We start from the raw sequence: 19,095 nt of genomic DNA, 5'->3' as shown, positions 1-19,095 counted from the left end.
TTCCATTCACTTTTATTACTTTATTTAATGAACTCCTCCTGGGGGTTTAGGGTAGGAATTTTACAGAAAATGGGCTTACTGCTCCAAAACACTTGTGACACGGGAAGATCCAAAGGCTAAATCCATCTCCTGACCCATCAGACGGTGCTCAGCCTGTGAATAACCCATACTACCTATAATCTCTTTGAAAATCCCACCTCAGGGGGCTTTATACTTGATGTTCTCTCTGCTGGAACACTCTGCCCCAGATATTCCCATGGCTTCTTCTGTCTGATCTTTCAGGTCTCAGCTCCGAGAAGCCTTCCCTGACCACTCACTAGCTGAAGTCGAGCTCCCTCCCCCAGGAATGCTCCACATCACCTGTTTCCATTGCCTTCATAGGGCTATCGCTCTTTGAAATTATTTTCTTTATCTAGCCCATGTTTATAGTATGTCTCCCCATAGCAGAATAAAAGCCCCAGCGGGGCAGGGACTTTGTCTGTCACGTGCTGTGGTACTCTGAGTGTCTAGAACAATGCCTGGCATGAACAGGTGTTCAGAAAGTATCAAGTGTATGGCTGCATGTCTTCACTTTCCACTCTACTCCTGTGCCCAACAGCCCACAGACAGGACCTCCACTCCTTTCCCCCTAAGGGCTCTGGAGAGCCTCTGGAGGGTGTGGTATTAGAAATCCCACCACCAAACCCAGCCCTGCTCATCATGTTTATCTAGCCCCTCTCAACTAGCAGGTAAGGATAGTCCTTTTTCAGCCACGTCTGGGGCTCTCCAGATGTGCCCCCTTTGCCTTCAAGGAAGGCAGTGAGGGGGAAGAGGAGGGGAATCTCCCAGCCCCAAATTGCTCTCTTCTTCCAGACAATCTGGGCTCCAGCTCCTCTCCCAGCAGAAGCCATGTGGCCAAGAGGTGCCAGAAGCAAAGTTCAGGCTTTTTCAGGGCTGTCAAAGGCAATAAGCGATACAGTTCAGGCTGCTCAGTCTCACGCCTCACCCCCTAGCCGCAGCCATGGTCAACTGCTTTGGGCCCATTCTTCCCTTTTTGTCAACTGATCAGTCCTCAGGAGGGTCTGCCTGCCTATGCTCCCCCTTCTACCTGCCTGTTTTGGGGAAGACATCCCAGTCCACCACTGAGAGACAGACCACCAGGATTAGAATCCTATAGGACCCTGGTCAGGGATAGCTAGCGAGACAGCCTGTGGGTCCTGGGCCTCCAGGGTCCACCGGTTACTAGACATGAAGCCTTAAGGAAGTCTCTGGACCTCTCCCTCTAGTTCAGTGTCTTCACTTTTCAAATGGGAGCAAGCATAGGTCCCTTCTCACCACAATGTCATGAGTATTAAGGTCATGCAGGTAAAACAGCACAGCGCTGAGAGTTAGCTCCTGACAACCAGGGAGAAACTGCGAGAACCAGTGAGATTTGGAAGCAGGGCCTTTGAGAGGATTTCTCAGCCTCCAGCAGAGGCTGGAGCCACACCTGACTCAGATCTGGACCAGGGATCCACAACTGAAAACTCACTTGTTCCATGTTTCACCCAGGACCTTCTGTTTGCCTGGGTTCTTTTTGAAGACCTCCCACCCCTGGAGATGCTGAAGACAGCAGAGCAGCCCCAGTGGTCAAAGATGATGGCATCTGAGGGAACCAGAGGCCCTTGATCTGTAGACCCCAGCAACTCCTGCAGCCAGGGCTAATGGTCTCTCTTCCAGCTCCAAGGATCTGGGAGGGCAAGTCCAGAGTGACGTTTTGCTGGGTATTGCGAAGACAATCATCTGCTTCCAACCATTTTCTCTCAGCCTACCTGCATGACCACAGGTCTCAATTCTGTCATCTGTAAAGCAGGGCTAACAAAACCTACCTCCTAAGTTGCAGCAATGAGTACTCAAGTTGATCCGTCCAAGGCAACTAGCACATGTGTTTCCACATGTTGGCTACTTCTGACTTCAGCACCTTAGTGTCTTCTTTTATTTGTATGTGTTTGGTGGGACTTGGGCTGTTGCTGCCCTGGGCTCCAGAATGCTGCCAGCCTTGAGCCTGCTATCAGAAAACAACAGGCAGAATCCCCAGTCTATGGCAAGGGTCCACTGGGCAGCAGTTTCTCAGCCAGGTCAGGCCTGTGGCCTGTCCTACTCCCTGGCCCACAGGTCTTGTTCCCTCACGAAGCCTGCCTCCTGGGCTGGCACACTGCCCTGCAGGCTCTCTGTGTGAGTTGGGACAGGGGCTGCCTGCTGTCTCCTCCAGGCCTCTCCCACAAAGGATTCAAGCACAGAGCTGGGTCCCATGAGGGCTGGCTGGTTGGTTAACAGCCAGGTTCATGAGGTGGCACCTCTCACTCCTCAGCTCTGCCTGGTCCTCCCCCAGCATCCAGGGTATCTTAACCTCTGCTCTCTTCTCTAGATTCCTGGGCTTAGCAGGAGCCAGGACCACAACAGGAGAGAGAATGGGGAGAGGAGTCAGCACAGACTGTAGGATTCTTCCATATGGAAAGCCTGTCCCCCTACCTTTGCCTCCGATGCAGTTCAGGCACCCTCTCTTCCAAGAAACCTCACCTAAGCTTGCCCACCTTATCAACCCCAGGGCATAGCAGTCGCTACCTTCTCTAAGGTCCCATACTTCAACACAGTAGGATAAAAATGTGTTTGCAGGGTGTGAGCTCCTTAAAAACCAGGATCCATCTGCTTTATCTCTGTATAAACAAAATCTGGCATAGACTAGATGCTCAATAAGTTCAGGTTAGTAATTGAGCCATTGTAGTACCCATCTGCTGGGGCATAGAAATAGGGTGAGAAATGGGAGAAGGCATGAGGGAAATGACTCCCTGCAGCTGGACCAGAACTCTGTAGCAGACAGGGCTGGTCCAGTATGATGTGGGTTTCCTGAAGAGCTGGGAGTATCCTGTCCAGGGAGGCATATAAGCGGAGATTGGAGAACCACCTTGGAGGATGGTATAGGATGCACTGAAGCACAGAACACATTTCAGATCACACAACCTCTGGCACCTTTCAACTCCAAAGCCTAAGGCTCAACTCACTGAATGTCTACAACTGAGCAGGCACTGTGTCAAGTGCTGAGTGTACTTTTTTGTGTAGTCCTCAAAACCATCCTTTGCAGTAGGTGCCATTATTACTCCCATTTTACAGATGAGGAGATTGAGGCTGAGAAATGTAAAAATTGCCCAAAGTCACACAGGTGGTAGAGGATTTGAATATGGATCTGGTCCTGGCCTGACACTCTCAACCACTAGGAGATCAAGCCCTGGCACATCTGAAGGAGCATCTCTCTGACCAAACTGGTCTGATGAGATCACCAAGTGGACTCCCAGTGTGCCCTGACTCATCACTCAGCCTCAGGAAATCTCCACCCTCGCCATCCCTCCCCTTGCACATGGGCATCCATGGCCCCAAGAATGTTTATTCACAATTTAACACGTGTGTTCTCCAGAGGCAGCTTACACAGCCATGCAGACTCATCCAACACAACTCACATGGCATTTGTCCTCAAATAACTAGTCACTGTCACATAATGTGCACACATACATACAGACTTGTTCCCACAAGGGTTCACACATGTGCATTTTCATCCAAAGGACATGGATGCTTATGCACACGGAAGCTTCACAGACACAAAACCTCACATACATGTTCACATTTATCCCCATACAACATACCCATGTTCATCTCACATCGCTTAAGCACCCACGTCTGCTCAATGTCATACATCAAATCCTCCCCCAACAAGAACTTTATCCATTGTTCCCAGATCTAATACTGGGCCCAGGTGAGCAATGATGCTGCCTCCCTCTGGGGTTGGCCAGGCAGCCCTAAGATGGGGAGATGGCTCAGCCTGCCTGTGATGGATGGAATTAATCTACTGAGCTGGAGAAACTAAATAATTAAATCCCTAATCACCCCCCAAGCCAGCCCAAGCCAATATAGCTGAGGGAGGGAGGGGGCTCTCAGGCCCAGACCAATATCCTAGAGAGGAGGAGGGGCTTGGGAAGAGAGGCCTAGACAGAACCCTCTAGGAGGGTTCTTTAGAAGGCAGACAAGCAGCCATGGTTCTCCAGGGCTGCCAGCCCTCCCTTTCCATGTGAAAATGGAGCAGCTTGGGAAGATGGCCCATCAGCACCCACTCATACAGAATGAGAGGGGGGTATGACCTTCTCCCACCAGCCCCAGAGCCCTTCCTGTCTCTCCAGGGTGTGGATCTTAGGAGAGTGAGGGGATGGGGGACAGAACATTCAAAGTGCCCAGGACCATCGTCATCCATGGTGATCGACTGCCCAAAGGGGCACTGATGCAGAATCAGTCAGGCCCCGGCCACCCCTGGAACAGGCCCTTCCCCAGCCTGGCGCAGAGGGCGGGGAAGGGCCCTCCACACAGGTGCGGCCTGCTTCCCTCAGGAAGAGGGGCCAGCACGTGACTAACAGGCTGAGGAAGGAGCAGAGGCCTGGGCAGGGGGGCTCAGGGAACGAGCCTGGGAACAGGCCCCAGTCTGATTGGCTGAAAAGTGGGTCATTTTCCTTTTGAAAAATAGGGAGAAAATGGAGAAGTAGGTCGGGCTCTCATCCCCTCAGCCCCAGGCACCATCCCTTGTGGGGTGGGGCGAGAAGGAGAGGTCGGCACCTGCCAAAGCTCCCCCTCCCCCCCAGGACCCCACTGCGGCCCCCGGTACAGGAGGCCAAGGTCATCATCATTCAGGACGCCCAAGGACATGCATCCTCTGAAGCCAGGCCGGGAGCACAAGTCTCACCCTACGCTAGGGGCCCTGGGTCCAACCGGAGGGGTCGGGGGGCGCTCAGGCAGGCAGGACCTAGAGGAGCCCCCTCCCATCCTCCTGTCTGTGTGGTGTCTCCTCGCTTCTCTTCTCCCTTTCTTCAACGTCCACGTGGGCAGAGTCGTTGCCATGACACCGCGGGCAGGTGGGCGGCTCTGGCGGCTGTCTCGGCCCAACCCCCATGCTCAGAGCCCAGGTGGGAGGGGAGCGGCGGCAGCGCCCCCGCCCCTGGTCCAGAGGCGAGCAGAGATTGGCAGAAGTCCCCTGTCACACACCCCAGAAGCCCGACGGGTCTCTAGCTCTTGGAAAGGAAGCAACCCAGATGCAGGCTTGGGGGTCTCGGGGAGGAGCTCTCAAAGAGGACTTGAGGCCTTCATCCCCGCCCATCCCCGGCCCCTAGGAGTCAGGGGGCGGCGCCGGAGGGGCTGCCCCACGCTCCCACCTCTTCCTCCGTTTCTCACCCGCCGGCCTCCAAGCTTCCCCCAGGTACTAAGTTTCCGTCGCTTCACCCTAGACGCTGAATGGGCCTGCCTGAGGGCTAACCTCAGTGCCTCTTTCTGCAACCGAAGCTCAAGTCTCCCTGCTCTCTCCTTAGGGAGGAAATCAAACCAAGCTGAGACTCTCAGAGAGACTCCTCCCCTACCACCAAACCCCCAGTCTGTCCTAGAAATTGGCTCTCCATTCCTTGGGTGTCCCCATATCCCTGAACTCGCACACCCTGGGGCAGGCGGGAACCGCTCACTCCGAAATCCATACTTGCGGTCACAGCAGCCACCCTACTAGGAAAAAGGACCAGAGAGGAGCAGGGAGAGGAGGAGGGGCGGGGAAAGATGGGGGCCACCCAGTGGATGCCCTCTGAGGATGCTGTCCTGCCTCCCACCACATCTGGCCTCAGGAAGTCTGGGCCCAGCCAAAGGTCGCTGCCTCTGAGCACCCCTCTCAGGGTCCACGTGCCTCCCCCACTTGTCTCTAAGTCTCTGTGACTCTGATGTCTGAAGACCCTTTCCCTGCTAGGACCCAGGACCCTACCCTTGTTTGCTGAGGCAGAAGCCCTGCTGCTGCTGCTGCTGCTGCTGCTGCTGCTAAGTCGCTTCAGTCGTGTCGGACTCTGTGCGACCCCATAGATGGCAGAACCTGCCTGGCAGTCCTTTGAGCCTGGTTGACAGAGGCAGGCAGATGTGTGGAGAGCATCATCCAGGGTTAGCTGGAGGGTGTCCAGCTTGTCACTCAGTGCTCATGGCATCCATACCATATTAACATATAAAGACGTTTTTACTTTCTCCCTTAGCTTTCTTTGACTACGACAGTAGTTATGACTGGCTTAACTGTAATACGTGTGCACACGTGGGCCTACGTGTGCATGTGCATGCATGCGTGTGTCGTGTACACTGTGTCTCCCTTTCGCCACCTCCTCTCCTGATGTTCCCCATCAGGCTGCCCTCACCCTAAATTTCCACCAAAGCTCTTCCAGCCGGTTCCTAACTGGTCTCCCCACCTTGTATCTCGGCCCGGCCCGATCCACTCTCCTCACTGCCTGCCACTGTGATGTACCTAAGATCTGTGTGTAGTGGGTGCCTCTGAGCCAGGCACTTCTCGGAACACAGTGGGTGCCGAAGCAACACCAGATCTCTTCATGCTCCATTCTCATGAAGTTTATATCCTAGTGGAAAAGGAGATGCTGAGCAAATGCATGAAATAATGGAGGTGGTAAGTGCTGAAATTTTTTTCTTGAGGTGAGAGGACAGCATGACAAGGGGGCTATTTAAGATAGACTGTGGGGGAGGCCTCTCCAAAAAAGTGACTTTTGAGCGAAGACTTGAATCAAATGAAGGAGTAAGTCACGTGGGTACCTGGGGGGAGAGCGCTTCAGGCTGAGGGGAAAGCAGCAGCCCTGAGATGAGGCTGTGCTCAGCTCAGCATCTTTGTGGAACCGAAAGGAAGCACTTGCAGGGAAGGAACTTGAAATCAGGAAGGTCACCAGAGGCTACTTTACACACAGCACTTCTGTCACTCAGGACCTACTAAGCAAGCACTCAGGATTTCACTCTGAGTGAGATGGAAAGCCATGGGAAAGGCATGATTCTGCTTCCCCACTGGCTCAGACGGTGAAGAATCTGCCTGCAATGCAGGAGACCTGGGTTCAATCCCTGGGTCAGGAAGATCCCCTGGAGAAGGGAATAGCTATCCACTCCAGTATTCTCACCTGGAGAAGTCCATAGACAGAGGAGCCTGGCAGGCTACAGTCTACAGGGTCGTAAAGAATACAACATGACTGAGCAACTAACACTGTCTTAGGCTGGCTGCTTTCATGGGAAAGCTCTCTGGAGGAGGGGCTGGCAAGGGAGGAGGTAGGGAGACCAGTTGGGACATTTCCTGTCACTGAAACACCTTTCTCTAAAGTTGCCCACCTGGTGAATAGCTGTTCAAGCCTTGGCTCAATGGCCTCCTCTTCTATGGATCCTTTACTGAGGCCCTCCCTTTCACACTCCGGAACTGACCAAGCCCTCCACAGACTGCCCCCACTCCTTAGCCCCCATGAATACATCTGTCCTCCTGCTTTCCTGAACACTCTCCTTTCTTGGATCCAGGTCTAGACTGTAAGTTACCTGAGGTCGAGGACCATTCCCAGTGTCCGGCACAGTACATGGCTCAACACAGGCATGAGACAAACACTGGCTGAATGAATGGATGAATGTGAGGCACATGTGGTAGAAGAGGGACTCTTCGTAAGCTGTGGTTAACCTGGGTGAGTGAGGTCATGGGTTGCCATCGGGCCAATGTTAGGACACACATGCACGTCAATTTGCTTCAATCATGCTTTACTGTTTGCGACCCATGGACTGTAGCCCCCCAGGCTCCTCTGTCCATGGTATTCCCCAGGCAAGAATACTGAAGTAGGTTGCCATGCCCTTGTCCAGGGAATGTTCCTGACCCAGGGATCGAACCTGCATCTCTTAAGTCACCTGAATTCTTTACTACTAGCACCACCTGGGAAGCTCAGTTTTAGCAAATGCCTCCATAGTTAGTAAGTGCATACATATTTTGCATATTCTGTCTATATACATATGAGCATTAGCATGTATGTTTACATCAACAAATCCCTCTTTTGGTAGGTATATTCCTGTAGATTTTTTCATATGTACACATTAGAAAGTGCATTTATGTTGAGTTATGCATATTAAGGCAAAGACAAGTGATGTACACATATACATCTACACAAACACATATACATGTGTGCACAGGCTGATACACACACGTGGACCTCCATAAAATCCCTGCCCCTTTCATCCACTGAGCCCAGACTGTCCTGTTTGATTCTTGAAACCTCAGTAGTAATGTTCACGTTCAAGTTCTCAAACTCTTTCCCTGTATACACTCCTGGGCACCATAGCATTTGATCAGCCTTGAGCTCAGCTCCCTTACTCAGCTGTCCCCAAGGCCTAAACAGGTTTCTCCTCTGCAAACTTCCTTCATACGGATGGTGGTGAGGAAGAGTGAGGCCCCATGAAAGATAATTTGAGAGACCTCAAGGAGCCTGATTTTTGGAGAAGAGCTACAGGCATCAGAGTGGATCGAGTTCAAGCATGTGTGAAAACAACTTTTGAACGGCCCCAGTGTTCAGTCAGAATCTCTCTCTTTCATCCTTTCTGTCACATCTATTCACGCGGATGACAACTTATATACATATATTCATATGCTGTTAATTCATGTGCTGCCACGTACACGCTCACGTGCACACTTACATTGACATATACATACGGTTGAGTGAGCACCCCACCCCCACAGGTTTAATTAGGTAATTGCCTTTATAGTCACATGTATACCCTGATGCATACATAGACTCCTACATATCTATACACATGTGTCTATGCAAACTCACAAATGTGTTCGTACACATTCATACAGCACTCTCACACTTACGTATGGACATACACGCAGTCACATACACACTCACAGGCAGAAATACACATGCACAGGCACCGGAAGAGCAGAAACACCCAGCCTCTCCTCTGGCTTTTCTATCCTATGCACAAAGCCGGAAGTCCATCTTCTCTCCAAGTGACACCACAAGCTTGCATTTGCTCTCTCCTCTTGCCAGTCTCCTAGTTCCTTCTGGAAAGTTGTTCGTATTATCAATAAGATATGCCCTACTCCTGGACATACTCCATTTCTACCCACTCACAGAAAAAAAAAAAAAATGTCATTCCAAAAAAGGGCTTTGTTATCCACTTGTCTCATGCCTGGAATAATCAGTATTTCCACAGACAACCTGGGAGGCAGGGAACATGAAGCAAGTGCACCTCAGACTAGGAGCACCTTTTTCTACCCAAAAGGCAGCCCTCACTCCCATATATCTAAAACTTTTTAATTCTAAAAGGAGAAATGAAGGGAAAATATTAAGGCCAGGGTTCTTCCTCCCAGCCCCTCTGGGTATGGCCCACAGCTCCCAGATTCCAAAACAGCTATTGGGGCAGAGAAAAGAACAGTACAAACATTGTCTCTGGGCACTAAAACTTCTTGGAATACCTCTCTTCTTCCCTAGAGGGCAGCTTCATGATGTCCGGTGAAACCCTCCCACCCCTGGAGGCTTAAAAATGTAAAGAGTGGGGGTAACCTGGGCTCACAAGACTAAAAGAAGCAACTATTTAGAGAGCAGGAGCTGGTTAGGGAGCAGGGAAGCAAACTGAAGACCCCTCCCAGCAGGAAAGCAGCTGCTGGAACACTAGATCGTGAATGTAGCAAGACTCTCCAAGGGGCCAGGGAGAAGGGGGTGGACATCCAACATTCCATGTGGGGGTGGAGGGGTGACTGCTTCAGGCAGTAGCAGCAGCTCCAAAGTAAAGTCTTATCAAAGCTGTTATGTAACCAAGAGAGCTGAGTAGAGCACAAACACCTCCCCTCCCCAAACAGGCACCCACACCCACACCCACCACCTCCCAGCACCCACAGCACAGGAAAACTCAGCTCCTCCCAAGCAACCAGAGAAGAATCATCTTGACGAGTTACAGGAAAAACATGATGGGTGAGGGGCTCCTTATTAACCAGAAGTCACATCTGGAAAGGTTAGAACTGGTTCCGTTTGGGGTCCCTAACTGCCTCCCCTTTTTTCTTGAACTCCCTGCCACATCCATTTTTTGCCCAGCATCCAGAAACTTTCTCCTTCCTCTCCCCTCAAGAAGGATGCCATTTGAATATTTGATTGTTCTCCTGGGGATGGGAGGTGAAGCTGCCATCATCCACTCCTGCCTGTTGTTCCCCCCCAGTCTCATCTGCATGTCCTGACATTTGGCTCTCATCCCCCTGGGATGACAAGAGAAGGGACCCAGAGAAATAAATCCTTGCTCTATTCCCTTCAGATTTACAAAGATGGAGCATAAGAACCCAGAAAACTGAGATGATCCTGACCCTAAGTTAGTGGGGAAAAGATTTACAAAGAAGATGAGGATTGAAATCCAGAACCCCAATCCCCCAATTTGAGTAGTTTTTTTCTCCCCCATATTTTCCTCTTTTCCCATTGCCCCATCACTAGTAGCCTCCTCCTTCTCTGCTCCATGGCACTGAACAACCCCACCCACTCCTTGAGTCCTTTGCTTGGAAACCTTCCTCCCCAACAAAAGTCTCTCTCAAATGCTGCTCTGAGCTGTGGCTGGGCTGGGCAAAACATGAGACAGTCTTGCAGAGTATTTCACTGCCTCTTTCCCGAATTCAAAAGTATAATGGGCAGGGGTATGCTACATGGTATAATTACCCAGAACTCCTGAGCTCTACCCAACCCAGGCCTAAACCAGCAAAACCTGAACCCTCTTAATTCAGATCTGCCTTGAGCCTGAACTTCTGGGACCCAGTAGGAGAAAGGCTGATGTCAGTACCCCCAAGCTTATTGCACTAAAAACTATCCAGGAGAAGAGAGCTCACAGCAGAAACATCATCATCTAGCCATACCCGCACACTAACCATATGGTAGTTTTAGAAAGGGGAGGAGGAACTGAAACAGGAAAAGAGGGGTCCCTTTCCCAAATACTATTAAGAACAGTGAGGCCTAAGGCCAGAGGAAGGACCCCAAAATCTATCTGTCCATCCAAGGACTCTGTCCTTGGAAAGTGGGTCATTTGGAAGAATTTTTCTAGTGAGCCCTCAACTCTGCCCATCACCGGTCCCCCAGTGCAGCCCCATTCAATACTCAGGACAGTTCCAAAGCAGCAAATCCTACCGAGTCAAATTCAGCACCTGGGACAGCTCCCAGCCACTCTGTGGCCCCATTGCCAGAAAGGCAGGATGCCAGAAACGAAAGGCTTACCCCACTATACACCCTCTTTAGTACAGAAGCCCCTCTCCCATGCCCCTCCCACACTCGCTCCCATCCACCGGAGGCACCTGGTACTCCTCCTTTCTCTCTGTGTCCAAAGAAAGGAAAGAAACCCAGACACGAGACTTCCCTGAGTGAGCCTAGAGAGAGGACCCCACCCACCTCCTTTCAGCCCTGAGCCTCTCAACGCCACTCACAGCTGGTTCTAAAACCACTTTCCTTCTCAACCACCACCCCCAAAAATAAAAGAAATACTCACGTGGGGGCTCCCAGCCCTGCAGGCAGATGTGGTGGGGGGAGGCAGAGACAGGTAGCTCCCCACACCCTGTTCTGAGCCCCCTTTCTGAAAGAGCCAGCTCCCATCTGGACTGGGGGGAGGAAAGATATGTGGAAGCACTGAGTGAGGGGAGGGGAGAAGGAAGAGGGGAGGAGGCAAGAGCGGGGGACTGCAGGGTGGGGATGTCAGGATAGGGGCGAGGGAATCCTTTTTAATTTCATTCTCTCCCCATGTCTACATCAGCCCTGCAGGCTCAGCTCTTTAATATTTACACACAGGAAGAGGAGAGGATGAGAAAGAACAGAGAGTGAGGAGGGCAGGGGATACCTGAGCTCAAAGGGGATAGAGGCAGGAGCCTTGGAGAGCTGGGTGCTCACACCATCCCCAGGTCATTTCCATTCTGAGCTCTTGACTGGAAGGAAGAAGGAACTCTGGGACCATTCTGTCCCTTTGTTAACAAGACACTTTGAAACAGCATCAGAAAAAGATCAGATCCCCACCCACATACCTGGACACCCCCACAAACCCAGATTTCTTGGGTGCCTTATGTTCAGATGGTAGAGGCAGTATTCATGCACAAGCATGTTCTGATGCTGGAGGCATGTTTGCATGTGGGCTGCTGTGTAAAGGTACATGAACATGTCAGCTAGCATGTACAGGTTTCTACAAGTATGTTTTCAGGATATGCACATGTAACAGCCCCTGCAATCATATGCAAACTTATATAATCATATGTGTAAACCAGTCCCCAAGCAACCTCCCCACAGCTCCCCAGCTACAGTCCCAAGGACAAGGCCACCCACCTCCCCAGACTCCCTTATTCACAGGCCCCTCCCTCAAAGCCTCACTTTTTCTTTCTGTGACATGGGGAGAAGGGATGGTGGGAAGGCATGCTGCATTTGAGCCCAGGGACTTGACAAGTTATTAGCAACGATGAGCTGGCAGCTCGTTACCATAACGATGTTGCCACCACCTCACCCCAGCTCAAACCCAGACTCCCCAGACAGCAGGAGGCCCGCTGAGCCAGCAGCCTTCAGACTGGGGGGCTGGGGGGGGGAAGAGGGAATCAAGACATAGCGCTTGTAGAGTGGAGGGTACGCAGCTGTTCTTCCACCCCCCACTGAGAGACAAAGCTTTGAATCTACCAAGTGGGAATGACATCAGACTCTGGAAAGGTTTCCTGACCATGGGGCTGGTAAGATACTGGAAGGGGTCTGTAGAAGTCCCTCTAGACAAAAGCTTCTGTTGTCATTTGCTCCTCTGTCCCCTCACTCAAAAGAATCTCTTCTACTGATATTAGTAGATTACTAGAAAAAACGAACAAATAGGAGGCTCTTCTATGAATTTTGATTTTCCCACCTATAAAATGGGAACACTTTTCTTTATCATTTACCCGAGACTCTGGGAAAGTTTAATCAGAAAGAGTTTAAGAGTAACCACAAACCCTGCAAAATCAGACAAGCCCCAGAAGCTTCTCTACCTAACTGGAACCTATAAACCTATAAAATAAGGAACTATCAGGCCAAAAAAATGCATCAGAAACTGGATGGTATGAAGCAAAATGGAGCTCAGCCAGCCCAGGTTCCAACATCAACTGGAGAGAGATGATGTGAGCTGCCAGGTAGCAGCCAGCTGCTGCCACAGAAGAAAGTCTGGGAGTCTGGCCTGCAGCAGTTTCAGCCCCTCACTGGCAAGAATTAAGAGATGCCATGGCCTACCTCAGTGGTGGGTATGGCTAGGAATCCCCATTTTTAGGAACATCTGTTAACTCCTTCTCTTTGGAAAGGGGTCCCAGGTCAAAGGGTCTATAGCCTTAGGGTTATTGAGTCTTTGCTTCTTTTCCCCAAATCCCCTCGGCTCTGTTTTAAGGAGCAAAAGGTGGGAGTGGGGGTTTCCAGGAATGGAAAGCAACATGGAAGTTTGGAAAGTTCCTGGGCTAAGATAGCTAGGAACCCACAAGTTTGCTGTGTGACCTTGGGCAAGTCCTCTCCCTTCTCTGGGCTTCAGTCTCCTCACTTTGTAATTAAGAGATTGGACCAAGTCAATTCTAAGTTTCCTCCCCTGGCCATCATTCTGTAACTACATATAAGCTCACTCCTTGGACATGAGCCCCCTGGCATTAAATGCAGTGGGCACTGCCTGCCAGATCAGTGGGGCAGTGGGGGGTGGGGGGTGCGGGGGTGTATCTGAGGCTGTTCATCCTATGTTCGTGTTCCTTTTAGAAACACCTGCCACCCTAGCCCTCCCAGCTCCCTTTTTAGACCCTGATTCACTGCCAACTCACGAAGCCTCTCCCACCCCTCCCTCCTCTCTTCTCCCCCTCTCTCCCAGCTAGGCCTTGGCAGCTGGGTGCAGAAGTAGCCTCAGCACTCAGGGAATGCTGGGCGGAGGTGGAGGGCAGTGCCACCAGGGTCAGAGAGAGCACACCAGGGAGTACCACTCTCTAACCTTGGCCCAACCCAGCTCTTTGGGTCAGCAAAAGACCCGGGTTGGAGTCTTTCTGAACCTGTAACTAGCAGTGTGTGATTGTGGGGAATGCAATTCAACTCTCAAGCCTCAACATCCTCATCTGTAAGTGGGCATTATATTAGGTTGAACCACATGAAATTGCTGTTTTTGTAGGTAAAAAGCAAAGACAGTTGAATATTGGTAATTTCATATGACTTAACCTGCCCTGCCTGTTTCCTGGGGCTGTTGGGAAGAAGAGAAAGAGTTGAGAGGGGAGCATTTTTCAAAAGCCCTGAACTGATACAAGGACATTGTCTCTTAAATTATTATTACTTCAAAGAGCTTTTGCACAGACCCACCTGGAGTCAGTGGGCTGAACCAATGACCCAGAACTTAGAAATTGAGGACTTGGGAGTCTAGAGACAGCCACCTGCTCTGATGACTAAGAACAGGACAGAAGCCTCCACCTGGCCTCCTGAGCCCGTGGCGCTAAAGGGCCCTTGGTGAAACATCACTGGGGTGACACAGGTTCCAGACCTCAAGAAGGAGAAGCACACACAGGCACATACACTCCAGCTGCACCCCCACCCCACAACCCCCAGGGGCCTCAGTGTCCAACTAGAACACAACCAGTAGCATCACAGAGGGTACCCCCTGGGGTAGGTGAAGGTGGGAACCAAGGTGGAAAGTGCCATGCAGCTCTTGCCTGAGTGGGGTGAGGAGTCCCAGGGGAAGGGGTTTGATCTGACCTCAGAAAAGTCCCATCTCTCTGTCCCATCCCCAGCACCTCACCAGGCATCCCCTGGGGGAGGAGGGGACAAAGCCTAGGTGTGCGTGATTTCGAATGAACCCAGCTCAGATACATTCTCACACAGCACGCACCCCCCAACCACACACACACACATTCACGCAGGCCACGGATACCCGAACCCACTCTCGGAAACAGTCACACCAGCACACACACATCTGTTCACATACACACTCAGAGGACCCCCCCCAAGCACACACGGTGACAACACACACACTCACACACATGTTCACAGATACATACACGGGAACACCCTCCATACTCACACTGCATACACCCACGGACACGCACACACTCACCCACAATGACACACGCACACTCTCGCTGCATACACTCACTGGCACACACAGCCACCCACAGACCCACACGGTGACACACACGCTCATCACAGACACAGTGACATGCACTCACACTCACACACCTGCAGAGGAAAACTTCTCTCCGGATCTCCCTGAAACCTCCACTTCCCCCCACCACCCTGCTGGCTACTCCCGCTCAGACCCAAGCCTCAGCCGGCCCGGGGCTGGGCCGGGGCTGGTAGCCCCGCGGCTCTCCCCAAGAGCCGGTCCCCGCTCCTCGTGGTCTCCCAGCCGTCCCTCTGGTCAGGCCCGCCGACAGCCAGGCCCGGGCGGGGGCGGCGGAGGAGGCCCAGCCTTCCCCCATCCCCGGACCGGGAGCCGAGGCCGCCGGAGCCCGGGGCGTGGGCGGCGCCGGGGCCGCAGCCAGGCCGAGGCTGGGGGGCGCTGCAGAGGGCGCGGCGCGCGCGGCCCGGTCCCGACCCCTCCCCGCGGCTTACCTGGCCCGGCTCGGGCTCCGGCCGGGTTACATGGTGCCGGCGGTCCGGGCCGGGGGCGCTGCGGCGGCGGCGGGCGGGCGGGCAGGGACGGGGCCCGGCACTGCGGAGCCCCCGGCAGAGGGGCCGCGCCGGCTGCGGAGCCCCGAGCGAGCGCCGAGCGGCAGCGGGCGCGGGAGCGGGAGGTGGCCAAGCCACGGAGGCTGGATTTCCCGGGGACCAGGAAGGGGAGGCGGGGGGATCCCGCCCGCGCGCTCCGCCCCCGCCCCCGCCCCCGCGCAGGGCTGCCGGGCCCGGAGCCGGCGAGAGGGAGGGGGCCGAGCTCCCCGCCCCCGCACGGGACCCAGGAGGGCCGAGGTCGCCGCCAGCGGACGGCCGCCCAGGTCTCCGAGGAGCGCCCGCCTAGGGGAGGCTGAGCGACGGCGCTGGGAGGCCCAGGCGGGGGTGCGAATAAGCTCCCCCTCCCCGGGGACCACCGGGTCCGCGTCCGCTGGGGACCCAGGAACGGGCACACACAGTGTCACGGTCACGCACGGCCGCCTAGGCACAGGTCCGAAGCCCAGAGACGGGCGCTTGGGGAAAGAGTCACACAGCCTCCCAGACAGGGTCTCGCGCCCCACCGAGGCACAGTCACACCCTGAATGTCACACAGCCCCCCGGGCGCATCCCTCTAGGAGACGCTTTTCGGGTTTCGCGGATGAGCTACCCGACTGCAGCTGCTGGCCGCAGGTCTAAGGGCCCCTCTTCAGCCCTGCGTCCCCGGCTGGGGCGCCGTGCCGGGCTCAGAACCACAGACTGGATAGAGTCCCTCACCCACAGCCCAGGCAGCCCCACTGTGTGGAGGGAAAACCCCGCTCGACCTGCGGGCTTTGCCGGGGCCCCACCTGTGCCCACTGTGTCCGCCCACCTCTAGGCCCTGAGCCAGGGGTCGTGCCAAGGCGGAGGCGGGGTGGGGGAGGGAAAAGGGACGGTCCGGAGCACAGCCGGAGGCTGCAGAGCCGGGACTCGGGCTGCGGGAGCCAGGAGAGGCGGAGGAGAAAGGACTGCAGCAGTCCCTGGCTGGAATCCGTCTTGGCGCCCAGGGCGGTGCTGTAATGGGGGGGAGGGGGCGCACTGGGGAAACCGCTTGGGGAGGGGCTGGCTCTGGGTTCTGATTTCCTGAGGTGGGTGTGAGGGGAGCTCGGCCTCAGGCGCTGAAAGTTGGGGTGGAGAGTAGCGTGCATCCTTAAAGCCATCTTCCCTCTTCCTTCGTCCACCTTTTCTGGTCTGGAAAGCTGGGACGGTGAGGAGTGGGTTTGGGAGGCTAGGGAGACTGACCATCCTCCTCTCTAGAAATAGACAGACCTTGGAATAGTTTTGATTCAATATCCACCCGACAACCTTCTCCCTGTACCTCTTTGGGGCCACTGGCTCTCCTTATATAAAGGGGGAAACTGAAGATAGAAGAAGTAGAAGTCACAGGCCCAAGTGAATTAAAACTGAGAGTCACACTCTTTCCCCTTTTCCCAAGATGTTTAAAGATGCCACATGACATAAAGTTCTGGGGGGAGATAGGTAGACTGGTCACCTGTCCTGCTGCCTACAAGACCTAGTCAATCAAGAAGTTTCACCCTGAGCTGAGGTTGCAGAGAATTCCCAGCCCAGAGATCAGCCAAGACCAGATGTCAGGGAAAATCAGATAGAAAGCTGATCCTAGGAACCCACTTTAGAACTGCAAGAAGCATCTCACTTGCCATGAAGCATAAGAACAGCCTTCATGCAGGATGTTATCTCAGGGTTTTTTTAATTATTATTATTTTATTTATTTATTTTTGACTGTGCAGGGTCTTCATTGCTGCCTGCAGGCTTTCTCTGGTTGCAGTGAGCATGGTGCACAGGTGTCCCATTGCAGCGGCTTTTCTTATTTCGGAGCACAGGCTCTAGGGCGTGCAGGTCCAATAGTTGGGGCACATGGTCATCGTTGTCGCACAGCATGTGGAATCTTCCCGGAACAGGGATCGAACCCATGTCTCCTGCATTGTCAGGCGGATTCTTAATCACTGGACCACCAGGGAGGTCCTTCTCAGTTCTAAAATGTACATTCTGTTCACTATTCTGAAACTGGAAACGCATCTCACAAAGGATAGGGACATTTTGTGTGGTTCTCTACTTTTCTCTTACAGTTTGTATAAAAGCATTGACATATATTAGAATTAGGAAATGGTGTCGTTTTCATCTGTTCCCTCCACGAATATTTACTGATTGTACCTGGCACCTTGCTAGCCTGCTGGGGCATAAAGATTAGTCAGACAGACTTTAGACAGTGTTCTCTCACACCCATCCAGTAGTGTATGAGGGAGACGGAGAGGTAAATCAGTCATTACTCTCAGGGCCAGCTTCACAGGAGTATGAGTGTGCAGTCACACAGAGCCCCACACTTACAAGCTTTATGCTCTGCTGTCACTGTTTTGAAATTCTCAATAATTTCTTTAACAAGGGACCTTGCACTCCACAAATCATGACTGCTGTGTTAAGAATTCCATGCCTTAATAGAGATGAGCACTAAATACTTTTAGAATCTAGAGCTCTGTCTGGGTGAAGAAAGGTAGTCAAAGAAGTCAAGAAGCATAACAGAAGCATTTGAATAGAGTCTCCAAGACTAGAAGAGAGAATTAGAGAGCCACACAGGTGCAGAGACAGAGAAACTCATCAAAATGTCAGTCAAGCAGTATGGCAGACTAGGTGCCTGGTTGATCCTCCCACTGAAAACATGATAAATGATTTTTTTTAATGATAGATGAAATATATTTTTAAATCTTCTTAAATGCATCAATGAGCTGGTAAAAAAAAAATAAAAATCCCTCCAGCCAAAATCTAAGTGAAGACAGAACCAGAGAAGTAAGCAGAGCACTGAAGCCAACTTTAGCCTTGGGGACTATAATACCTTGGTTGCAAAAGTGGCACTAATTTACCCCTCCATGAATCCATGATTTTGCCATATGACTTTGCAACTCCCTGCATCAAGAAAAGGCTCTGTTTTTCCACTCCTTAAATCTGGATGGACTTGTGACTTGCTTTAACCAACAGAATATGGAAAAAGTCATGGTGTGTCTATTCTGAGCCTAAGCTGTAAGAGGCTTGCCTGCTTCTACTCTTTCTCCTGGTCTTCTGCCTTCTTTGTGAGAACAAGCCTGGTAACCTGCTGTTGGATGAGAGACAAGATGCAAGAGAGCCTTGCTATCCAAGACAAGGTCATCATAGACCAGCCTGTAACCAGCTGACCCCCAAACATGTGAGAGAGTCCAGCCAAGAGCAACAGAGACATATATCTCACTGTGGCTGACTGTAGACACTTAAGTGAGACCAGCTGAATGAGAAGAACCACTCAGTCGGTCCGAGGACTGTTGAGTAATAATAATGCTTATTAATTGGAGCCACTGAGAAAACCACTATTCTAAAGGACACATGTACCCCAGTGTTCATTGCAGCACTATTCACAATAGCCAGGACATGGAAGCAACCTAGATATGTATTGACAGAAGAATGGATAAAGAAGGTGTGGTACATATATACGGTGGAATATAACACAGCCATTAAAAAGAACGAATTTGAATCAGTTCTAGTGAGGTGGATGAACTTAGAGCCTGTTATATGAAGTGAAGTAAGTCAGAAAGAGTCAGGTCAGGTGGTTCAGTAGTCCCATCTCTTTCAGAATTTT

The 19,095-nt window shown here is 52.3% G+C and overlaps 1 protein-coding gene across 4 annotated transcripts in view; it reads right to left on the bottom strand.

The window, feature by feature from the left end:
• DLGAP3 (DLG associated protein 3) overlaps positions 1–15,505 on the bottom strand; it is a 61,839-nt gene extending 46,334 nt beyond the window's left edge. Inside the window, exons 1-2 of one of the 4 annotated variants that reach the window (XM_070786881.1) lie at positions 11,677–11,788; positions 11,332–11,440 (exon numbers count right to left, since the gene is read on the bottom strand). The gene's annotated coding sequence lies outside the window, so the exon portion shown is untranslated. Of the gene's footprint in view, positions 1–11,331; positions 11,589–11,676; positions 11,789–15,401 lie in introns of those variants that run through there. The other 3 variants (XM_070786879.1, XM_070786882.1, XM_070786880.1) reach the window with 3 other exon arrangements.
• Positions 15,506–19,095: the final 3,590 nt, after the last annotated feature.

The sequence above is a fragment of the Bos indicus genome, chromosome 3 (assembly GCF_029378745.1).
Source record: "Bos indicus isolate NIAB-ARS_2022 breed Sahiwal x Tharparkar chromosome 3, NIAB-ARS_B.indTharparkar_mat_pri_1.0, whole genome shotgun sequence".
NCBI classification, from domain to species: Eukaryota; Metazoa; Chordata; class Mammalia; order Artiodactyla; family Bovidae; genus Bos; species Bos indicus.
Note: the sequence above shows the minus strand (reverse complement) of the source record. Positions and strands in the feature narration are given on the sequence as shown.